This window comes from Coffea arabica, chromosome 9e, assembly GCF_036785885.1.
Source record: "Coffea arabica cultivar ET-39 chromosome 9e, Coffea Arabica ET-39 HiFi, whole genome shotgun sequence".
Classification (NCBI taxonomy): domain Eukaryota; kingdom Viridiplantae; phylum Streptophyta; class Magnoliopsida; order Gentianales; family Rubiaceae; genus Coffea; species Coffea arabica.
Genome location: NC_092327.1, coordinates 2970244 through 2980807, shown reverse-complemented (window position 1 = coordinate 2980807; position 10564 = coordinate 2970244).

The following is a 10564-nucleotide window of genomic DNA, read 5'->3' as shown; positions in this document are numbered from 1 at the left end:
AAAAAGTATTTTGGTGTATCAAAGCCTTGTATCTGGGTTTGAACATCAATGTGTATATTAAGTTTGAATTATTGTGTTATAAATTATTCTATGGATATAAGTTATTGTCTCGAGTTTTGAGTGAGTGAGTGAGTCCTGGCGAGAGTTGGGTAGGCGACTCGCTAAACCCTAGGGTACGCCTTAGGGGGAGGTGGGGTCGTCACAGTTTATGCCTACAAACTAAAGCTTATAGTGGTTGTATTAAATCACCAATTAATGTACTAACAAGAAAAAAGCACCATTACTATGGTGCAGAAAATAGTTGGCTATAGTGATGGAACAATAAATTGTTGGAGGAGTGCAGCCAAAGTGGTAGGATGATAAATGGTGCAGCTGGAATTGGACCACTAGAAAACAATAATGAAACATTCTAAAAATAGCACCATATTAATTGATTAAATAGCTTAGACAGTGATGGTTCATATGAAAGAGGAAATAGAGTTATAAAGTTTTGGAAGTAAGAAACATAGTTCAATGAGCTGGTTTACTCTGACCAGTTTGAACAAAAAGCTTGGAAGGAATACCAAGAAAGAGCTCATAAAGTCATACTAAAGTAAAAAATAACAATAAAAAATGGAATGTTATACCACGGCATTATGTTGTGTCACAGTGAAATTATATATTTCGTGGCTTCTTGCTTCACTCGGAAACATCAATCTCTGTTAATTGCTTGGGCATCTCTTCACAGTCTTCAAATCGAGTTTCAGGGTATACTCAAGCCTTGGATAAAGAAGGCTGCTTCTTTGTTCAATTATAAAAGTAATTATGCTGATTATTAAAGGAATACATAGAAGGAGATATAGTCTATACAAAATTTCGGTATTACTACCTGTTGTTTATAGGGTCGCATCCCTTTCATCAACATCATCTGGCCTATCCTAAGTAGCATTTCATGAGGGGACTTAACACATTTCAAGTCTGAGTTATCTTCAAAATAGTATTCTATAGTATAGCGTGGATTACTACTTCTTTCCCTAGTAGCGCTTGGCTTGATCTGGACTATGAATGATTTTAGCTTCAGTTCTTCATGCACCCTGTCCAAAGGAAGCTCTAGATTCTACAAATCAAAGGCAATTACCAGTGAAAAAATAGTTGGCAGAATCATCTGGAATAATATGCAACTTTTCAAAGCACGGTAATGTTAAAAAAAAAGTAAGCAATTAGAATCTATACTATATGCTAACTAAATACCTTGTTAAAATGTTCCATTGTCTCAATGGCAAAGAATTTAAGCAATCCTTCCGCCCAATCACCAAAAACTGATGCAATGATTGTATCAGTATCATCAACAAGCTCAACGTCGAAGCAACACCTGCATTACAATACAACAAAGAATGACAACATGAACACGAGATTCCATGTTTTGTCGAGCACAAAAACTCAATATATGTGTATAACTTTCCTGGGCGTAACTCGCTGTTTTTCGTTACAGTGGTTGCAGGTATAAAGATCGTCATAGTTAGCGGATGTCATGCAATGACACTTCACACAAGACATGTACCAATATTTCTGAAATATATTCTCGAAAGAGATTCGAGCTTTCACCCAAGAAACCTACACAATATTGAAAAGAAATTCGGTTGAATTTTTTCACATGAAAAAACAAATATGCAATCAGTAGGATAAAACTTTGAATCATGGAATGCAACCTTTTGAGTAGGAATAAAATCTATAATTGGAGTAAGCTTATGCAGTGATTGGTAGAACATTTTTGGGCTGTAACAATCGTAGGCCTTGTTTTGAAGAAGAGCAGCAAACCGTTTTTTATTTCTACTCGCCCTATTTATTGGATGATAGAACAACAATTTAGTTAAAAAGAAGACAAGCTATATGGTATAGTATCTAATTTAAATAGACAAGCAATGCAATAGTGGAAACCAAATTTTGAGTTGCCTAGCATCTCTGGTTGGTGGATTCAAAAGGATGAATGAGTCATTCCTAGTTGAGAGAGAAATTCCTGAAAAAACTCGTATACATATATGTCAATAAATCAAAACAATTAAAGGAAAAATGCACTTATTATTGTAGATTGGTTAGCTGCTTTTCTACTCACCATTGTAGATAACAACCTTTAGCCTACGGCATACCAGAACAGGACGTTTTGCCAATTGTTCAGTGATTTCTTTCCCAACATCATAAATGAATTGGTTCCAAACAGAAAGTGTAACCTGGTTCATCCTATAAGTGAAGCCAAAGCAAAAGATAATCAATTGCATTAGTCAAATTTACAGAGTGTTAGTAACTAAAATAAATATCGTCAAAGAAGCTTCTATTATAGAAGGGCTAAACTCTTCATTCATGAAGACAAATCACTGGACACATGCTTCTTTTGAGTCATAGTTAACTGGAATGATAGAACTGGCATCTATCACAACTCCAAGAACATCTGGGAAAAAATTGGAACAACATAAAAAAAGTAGATAAAATTAGATTCAATGACTATAGGTTGCAGATATGGATTCATACTAACCGACAGTGTCTGTCTTAGATTCTACATAGGATGGAAAGTCCTTGAAGTCAGTGAACAAGAAACTGAGCAACAGAAGGGTTTTCCTCATCATCAAGCTCCTCTACAATAGTACGAGTACTTATGACCCAATGTAGTCTAAGATCTTCTGTTTGATACTTTTCAAGTATTGGCCTAACAACAGTATTTGAGATTCTATATTTCTTATAATGCTTCAGCTTCGGTCCCATTTTCGGAATAGCTTTATTAAAGTGTATCCCTTGGATCTTTGATCCCTATAAGAATCTTAAGTAAATATATCGGTACACTCTTGTTTTCGGCATGGATCAAATCTAGGGGGAAAAACAAGTTTTATCCAGCTAACCTTTGAATCAGCAAAAATTAATCTTTGGTACTTCATTGGACTATTACTAGCTATACCAATATTCTGCTTTTCCTGAACCGTTATTACAGCAATCCCACACGTCATTCCAAGTTTTATGTCATCAATAAGCAATATATCAGCCATTCTGAAACCATTTAATAGAAAAAAGGGAAAAAATTAGTACACTATAATTTAACAAGATAATATAGGAGGGAGAGTAACATGTAAGCACTCAACGTTACCTGATTGCAGAAAAAATTTAACCATAAACTAATCGCAAAATTTCTTGAAAAATAACATTTCTCGGAAAAACAACGCTGTTCTTTGGCCAGTTGGATAGGAAACCTCCCTTCAAAAAAAAAAGCAGCCAATTCATAACATAGAAAGAAAATATAGTGATAATCGACTTGTTCAAGAGCGGCAGAAGCCCGTAGAGAGAACGAAATACAGAAAAGGCATCAAAAACCCTAAAGCAACGAAGGCTGGTGAAGATGCAATGGCAAAGCCAACAATAAAACAACCCTTAATAATGCCAAAGCAATAGGGAAAGAACCAATGGCCTCTAAACAACAACATCGAAAGAGGACGAGAGCTAGACAAATGGTTCCCTTTTTTGGGAGATTTTTAATTGTGCATCAGAAGAAGAGAAACAATCACCGAGCATGAAAGTGGAAACGTACCCATGCATGGCATGAGCCTAAAAGCAAAGTTGATAAAATGCACCAGTGCATGGAGCGAGAACGTGAAGCATACGAAAAAAAAACACATGCAAGTCATGTGTTCGATGAAGAAAAGGCATAACACTCTTCACTCTTTTACTATTTATATAGATATATAGATAAAAATTATTGTGAACATCTTCACTCTTAATGTTTTATATTTGGATTCTTAAGACTATAGAATTTGTAATCCGTTTGTCATTTTTTGAGACAAAATAATTAAATTTAACCTTACACGTTATTTCCCTAGCTACTAGATTGGACTGTATTCCATCAATTGGGGATTACATCAAATGATGAAACCTTTTATTTTATACAACACATAATACTGGGAAATCAATTCCTAATCTAAACAAAATAGTTATATTGATTTGTATTATTTCAATATAGATAAACCTCACTTTTGAATTTTGTTAAGTCTTTTAATCTTATTTTTATCAAAGGTTTGCATTCGATGTAACTTTTACCTCTGTTATTCATTTACACATTTCATAATATTCAGATTGCCATGGTTTAAATTTAGATTTTTATATATATCTTCTATTTTTAGACTCTTATACTTACCTAGTTTATTTATTTCAAGTGTAAAACCTTCTTTGACCATATCTCCTAAACCAGTCCTATTGAGTTCATTTTCTATGAAAGTTTCAAAAGTTTTTACTTGATTAGAGGTTTTGACATACATATAAATTCAATGTCATCTTCAGAAGAAATATATTCAGCCTTATATACAATATCATCATATTCTTTTAAATTCTTATGTACAACATAAATTCTTGTTCTAAAAAATTTTTTAATACCCTAGAATTTTTATTGGGACATTCAAGTGCTATATGACCCTTTTCATTGCAAAAATAAAAAGTTCAATTTTTGCTATGATTGTTCATAAAGAACTTGTTTCCTAACGGATTTCCTTTTTGGTATGAGATTGCTTCTTTTCTTCCTTTCTCCAAGTTTGAAACTTTTCCTTTTTTCCTTTTGAAGAGTTTCATAAATCCCATCCTATTTCTCAAGAATCATTAAGGACTTTGTGCCAATTTGTATGTGCTTTTCTTTGCACATATTGTTCTTCTATTGTTTTATACCCAAAAGTCACTCCTAACCTCAAATTATCTTTGTCACTATTCTTTTTCAAGTAGTTTGGGCGTCTTTAATAAATTTCTCCTCTATCTATAAGAAATTCTTCTATCCAATGAGCCATATCTTGTTACCTTAATTGCTAGAAATACTTCTATTCAACCATAGCCCTTCTAACCCTTCACCCCTAACTCTTAAATTTCTACCCCCTACAACACCCCCTCTACCCTAATCCCATGTAACTTTTGGGTTGATAATAGTGAGCAAAATCAAGCTTGATAATACACAATTAGATGTTTTGCATGTAAAATAAACATGCAATTCAAAAGTTGATATTGCTGGATACATTATCAAGAACAATACACAAAATAGAATTGTAATATAACATATCTCCCCAGTTATTATAGTGTGAGTATGCAAATGACTAATGTATCCAATTAAGAGTCAAATAACAATAATAGATAACACATGAGATAACTCTATCAATATCAAACAAATTTGAATCTAATTTACCAAAATTTCATATTGAATTAGTTAACAAAATTTCAATATCATACGTGTTGCTAAAATTACATATTTTTATTTGATTTTGGTAAAACCGGACTTTGGCACTCTCGCATTCTGAAACAGATACTGTTCAAACTTGTAGGACTAAAACTGCAAATTTCATAAACTTCATCAAAGCTCTAAAATTTTCCACAAAGAGTCCTTTAGCTAGACATATCCCTCTGAAGTTGCCGCACTTAGAAATGCCTTCCTATCCTTGTGTTCTTTCCATCCATTGATAGCTGTATAAAAAAAACTTATAGTAAAACCTCTATAAATTAATTCATGTTAAATTAATAACATCCACTAAATAATAAGTTTTTGGGGTCCCAACTTGGGCTAACAAGCTAAATTAATAATTTTGATAAAGTAATGAGATAATAATTTTTTTTGAAAACCTTACCTAACCCTTTAGTTTCATTCATATCATAAATTAATAATTCATTAAAATTACACATACTATATTCACATAATGCTTTATGCATTTCATTAGTTATTTATGAACACCTTTTAAATGGGAAGCCATAGTTTAACAATGAAATATGCAGGAAGACTTTGTATTTGTTTATTCTAAGAAGACTTCCTTGTCACACACACACACACACACGCATAATTTTGTTAATCTGATTCATTGTATTCATTTAATAAAATGGAAGTGGAATTATTTAGTATTCCTACGACTTTTTGACCTCTTGATAATAGAAAAATGATATTAGTTACGTACATTAATAGAATTAAATTATACTTGCGAATCAAGAAGGTATGAATTGGTTTTTTTATATAGATTTTTAGTCTCCTTTTATTAATAAATAATTCATATTTTTATAAAATAAAATAAAACTTTAGTTGATTAAATGAATGTATCTTTGAATTGAAAATACACTCAATAAATTAATAAGTCATTCATTTATCGATTAATTAATATCTCTTCAAATAAATAGAATTTGTGTGGTCCCAAGATTTTTACTTTATAAAGGTTTTACAATATTTAATTAGCTCAACCATCAACAAATGAGTTTACATATATAATTTAATTGGACTCAAACGGGTAACTCAACTAAACTCATTAATTAGTGGGTATTAAATTGACAGATTTGGATCATTTATTTTGACCTAATTAAATTAAACGTAGATTCAAACTCAATCATTAGTAGGTAAATCTAAATGACTACCAATCCAGTGATTATATTTAATTTTTGCAAAAGCATCTTTAGCATTTTTTCCTCTTCTTCTATTTCCATTCTTTTATTTTTTTTAAAAAAAATTTATCCTACTTCCTCCATTCCTTTCATAAAAGTCTACTTCCTCCCTTCCTTTCATAAAAGTCTAATTAGTTTCTTGAGTGTCATTTGATTGTTTGCATTAATATCTTTTAGATTTTTGTGAAGTGATAAAATTTGAAACTCACTACGTTCACCATTTTAGGTTCCTCTGTGTAATTTTTTTTTATGTTTTTTCTCTTTATTTGGTTAAAAATTTATTTATTAATTTTATATGTTGTTATTTTTTATTACAAATTTACAATGATATACTATTTTGTTACAAAAAAAAATGTGGGAGAAAAAGCAAATAAAATTTAATAATAGGTCATGAATGGATATGAATAACCCAAAACCATCTAAAATTATATTCATTTATGATTTTTCCATTTTGAATTATTAACTGTGGCGGCCCCACCTCCCCCTAAGGCGAACCAGAGGGTTCGGCGAGTCGCCTGCCCAACTCTCGCCGGGACTCACTCATTCAATCATCTAACATCATCAAATATAATTCGTAAATAAACTTTACTTCTCGCATAAGCCAAGTACTTAAACAAACCGTACCATTCAACTTACTCTGTCCAAAAGTACAATTTCAAGCATCAAGAAAATGTCTAACTTAAAATACTTAAATTCAACTTAATTTACAATTTAAAATTCCTAATCCAGGGCACAGAAGCACCACAGGATTCACATTTTCCCAAAGACACAAAAGTCATCCAAAAGATACTAAAGTTTTCCCAAAGTACATATCTAAAAGTGGGCATTCAAAATATAACATTTCTTTTCTAGTTCTCCAAGACTTCATGCAACTCAGAACCTGTCAAGGAAAACAAATTGGAAGGGATGAGCCAATAGCTCAGTGGTGCCTCGAAACATGCAATTCACATAGGGCAATTTAACAAGTACAAATGAACAAGTAAGCAATTAACAATTTAGGAAATCGAAGTAACATGACAAGAAAAGGATACGGGGCTCTCAGGAGCCAAAGTCCACGCGCTTGATCAGGAAATTTTTAGTAGTTGACACTCCGTCAACTTTCACTACCTAACCTCCATGTAGAATATTTCCTACTCTACTTGTCTCCTAGCAACGACTTCCCCCTTATTTTCGGGCCCGACTCCAACACGAATTTTGCAAGCACTTTTACCAAGACGGCAGAGAGGTACTTCCCACTCTAATAGAGCGTGGTACGTGCATCCGTTTGGTTTATTTAGTCGACGCCACGCTCCAATCGACATTGCAACACTTGTACTTGTGATATTTCACGCAATCACATAGCATATAACATTTCATGATATCTCTAGCAAGTACTTTTAACAAGTAGTTCAACTAGCAGTTAAACACGATTCACGCAAGAGACACTCACCTCAAGTGAAGAGTCTAGAATTCCAAACTTTGATCGAGATTGTGCTCTTCACCAACTCCTAAAATCATACAAATATTTCACATAAATTTCCACTTTTGAGTTGGCGAATTTAACTCGAGTCAACTAGCATTTAATTTCACTCAAAAATCCCAAACTAGTATTAATCGTTTTCTCAAAGTGAAATCCACAAATTTCGAGTGAAATTAAATTTTGAGGTTTCTTTAAAACCAAAAACTTGCTAAATTCGTCAAATATTTCAATAACCAAGTTCTAGAGTCATATAAGCAATTAACACCACTTTGGTGTCACAGGTTGAGAAAAATCATATTTACCTATTTAGACGAATTTTCCCTTCTAATTTTTCCCAAAAATATCTTGGGAAATTCCTTTAAGAGGAAATCATATAAACCAAGTAAAACTAGTCATTGGAATTTCTATAAAATAGAAACTCCTTAAGTTTGCCAAATTCCATTGACCAACTTGGTTCCAGGATTTTCATGAAGGCAAAAACTTGAGTTTTCAAGAAAATTTCCAGATTTGGCATACCTCTTGAAATAGGGCATTTGGTCTAATAAAATTCAAGATTATTGACTCGAAGTGGACCTAGTAACAAAGGTTAATGCTAGAAAACATTTTCGGGACAATTTAGTCCACATTTAATCAAAATGAAATCCAAACGTCAAAATCATTTCTAATTTCAAACAAAATTTCTGTTTTGGTAGCCTCGTGAAGAATAAAATTTTGGCCCACTTTTGAACGTAAAATCTACTAGATTTTGTCCCCAAATGGAGCTATACACACCCCTTAACTAAACACAAGTCAAATTGGGTTCATGTTAACGTGAAAATTATTCAACATGTCTCATGCAAAACTGGGAAAATTTTCAAGTGCATTCGGTACAAGCAGTCCATTTCCTCTTCAATTTGTCCAAAACTTTTCAACTATCCAAAAGCTACATTTTCCCCCAAACAATACTACACATATTGGTAAACATGTATACAGCCCAAATAGTTCACAAATTTGTCGAAATCAACCCCCAAAAATTCGACCAAAATCTGGAAAATTTCCAGAATTTTCGGGTAGTTCAAAGGGCATTTTTCTCTTTGATTTTTCAATGAAATTTCCCATTGTACCAATGCTGCATTTTCACCAAAACTACTCTACACATATAGGTGAACATATACATGATTTAAATAGCCCAATAACTTCACAAAATCCAGCTCAAGAATTCGGGTAACAATGGAAGAAAGTCAAGCCTGTTTGTTCGGCTATAGCAGAGCAGAATTTTCTCCTCTTTTTGCTCAACCATTTTCAACGTATAAGTCATACTTTAAGTCCATAACAATCACAACTAACTAGTCTAACCTCCCAACAAGCAATCCAGTTCATTACCTAAGTAAAAATTGCAAAACAACAACCGGTAACCAAGCTGGAATTTTGCCTTCCCATTTCGGCCAGCTCTCCATTTTCATTCTTAACATTTCCCAAACATTTACCCACCACAAAACACACATATAAACACATAAAACACCTCTAGCTTCATCAATCATTAGCTTAGAGGTTCAGCAACCCAACAAGATTCACCAACGCAAGTTAACATTTCAAGAACCACAAGCTGCAAAATCTGAAATTTTTTTGGCTAAGGTGCTAAGCTGGAGTTTGTTACCTTCAAGTGGGTTGTTTACTAGCTAAATGTATTGTCTAGTTCCTCAAGTTGCTCCTAGAACCACAGAGGATCAGCCGGCTCCCTTGCTCTCTGTTTCCCTCTCGGTCTGGCCAGTCACCGCAGCAGCAAAGCAGCGACCGAAGATGAAAAGGGCTGGGGTTCTGGGGTTTTTGGTGAGCTTGGGGTGGTTCTGTGGTTGGTGGAAGGAAGAAATAGGAAGCTGGTTTTTCTCCTTCACCCTGGTCTGAACAACCCAGCAGTAGTAGCAGCGGCAGGAGTAGCGAGAGTAGCAGCAGCAACAACGATCCTCTCCTTCCTCTTGCTCGATCTGGACAGCAGCAAGAAGTGGAGGTGGAAGCTGAAAATGGAAGCTTGAAGACTATGTGTGAGTGGCTGAAGATGAGAGGCTGTTGGAGCTTGGAAGGCAGCGGTTTCTGCTTCTTCTTGCAGCAGAGGAGCGGAAGTTTAGAGGGGTAAGAAAAGGGTGGTAGCTGGTGACAAGATGGGAGGAAAATTGGGGTAGTCTAGGGAGTAGTCTAATTGACTTTTGGGCATGCTAATAATGGTGGGAAATTTTTGAATTGAATCGCGTTTACGCGCGAGAATTTTATCTACTGGTAGGAATTCCCCATTTAACACATCCTCAGCTTAGTTGTACATTTTCATAACCTCTACATATCCTACATTTCAACTTAGGGCTACATTGCGCGTCAGCGCGCAAAAATTTACCCTAATGCTTAGTCGAACGCGAACCGGCAAATAAATTTTTAAAAATTCATGTAAATTAAAATATAACATTTATATAAGTGAAAACATCATTAATAATATAAATACACATTATTAAATATAAATACATATTATTTAATAATTTCAACATTTAAATAATATTTTGATTTTAAATTTCAGAAATTAATGCAATTTTAAGATCCTCACATTAACTAAGTAGTTTTATATAGGTTAACCCAATTATAACTTGCTTAGACCCACATGAATCATCCGATTTGATAGCTCTTCCCTAAGCTCTACCATCCTCAACCCTACAATCATATTTTTTTCAT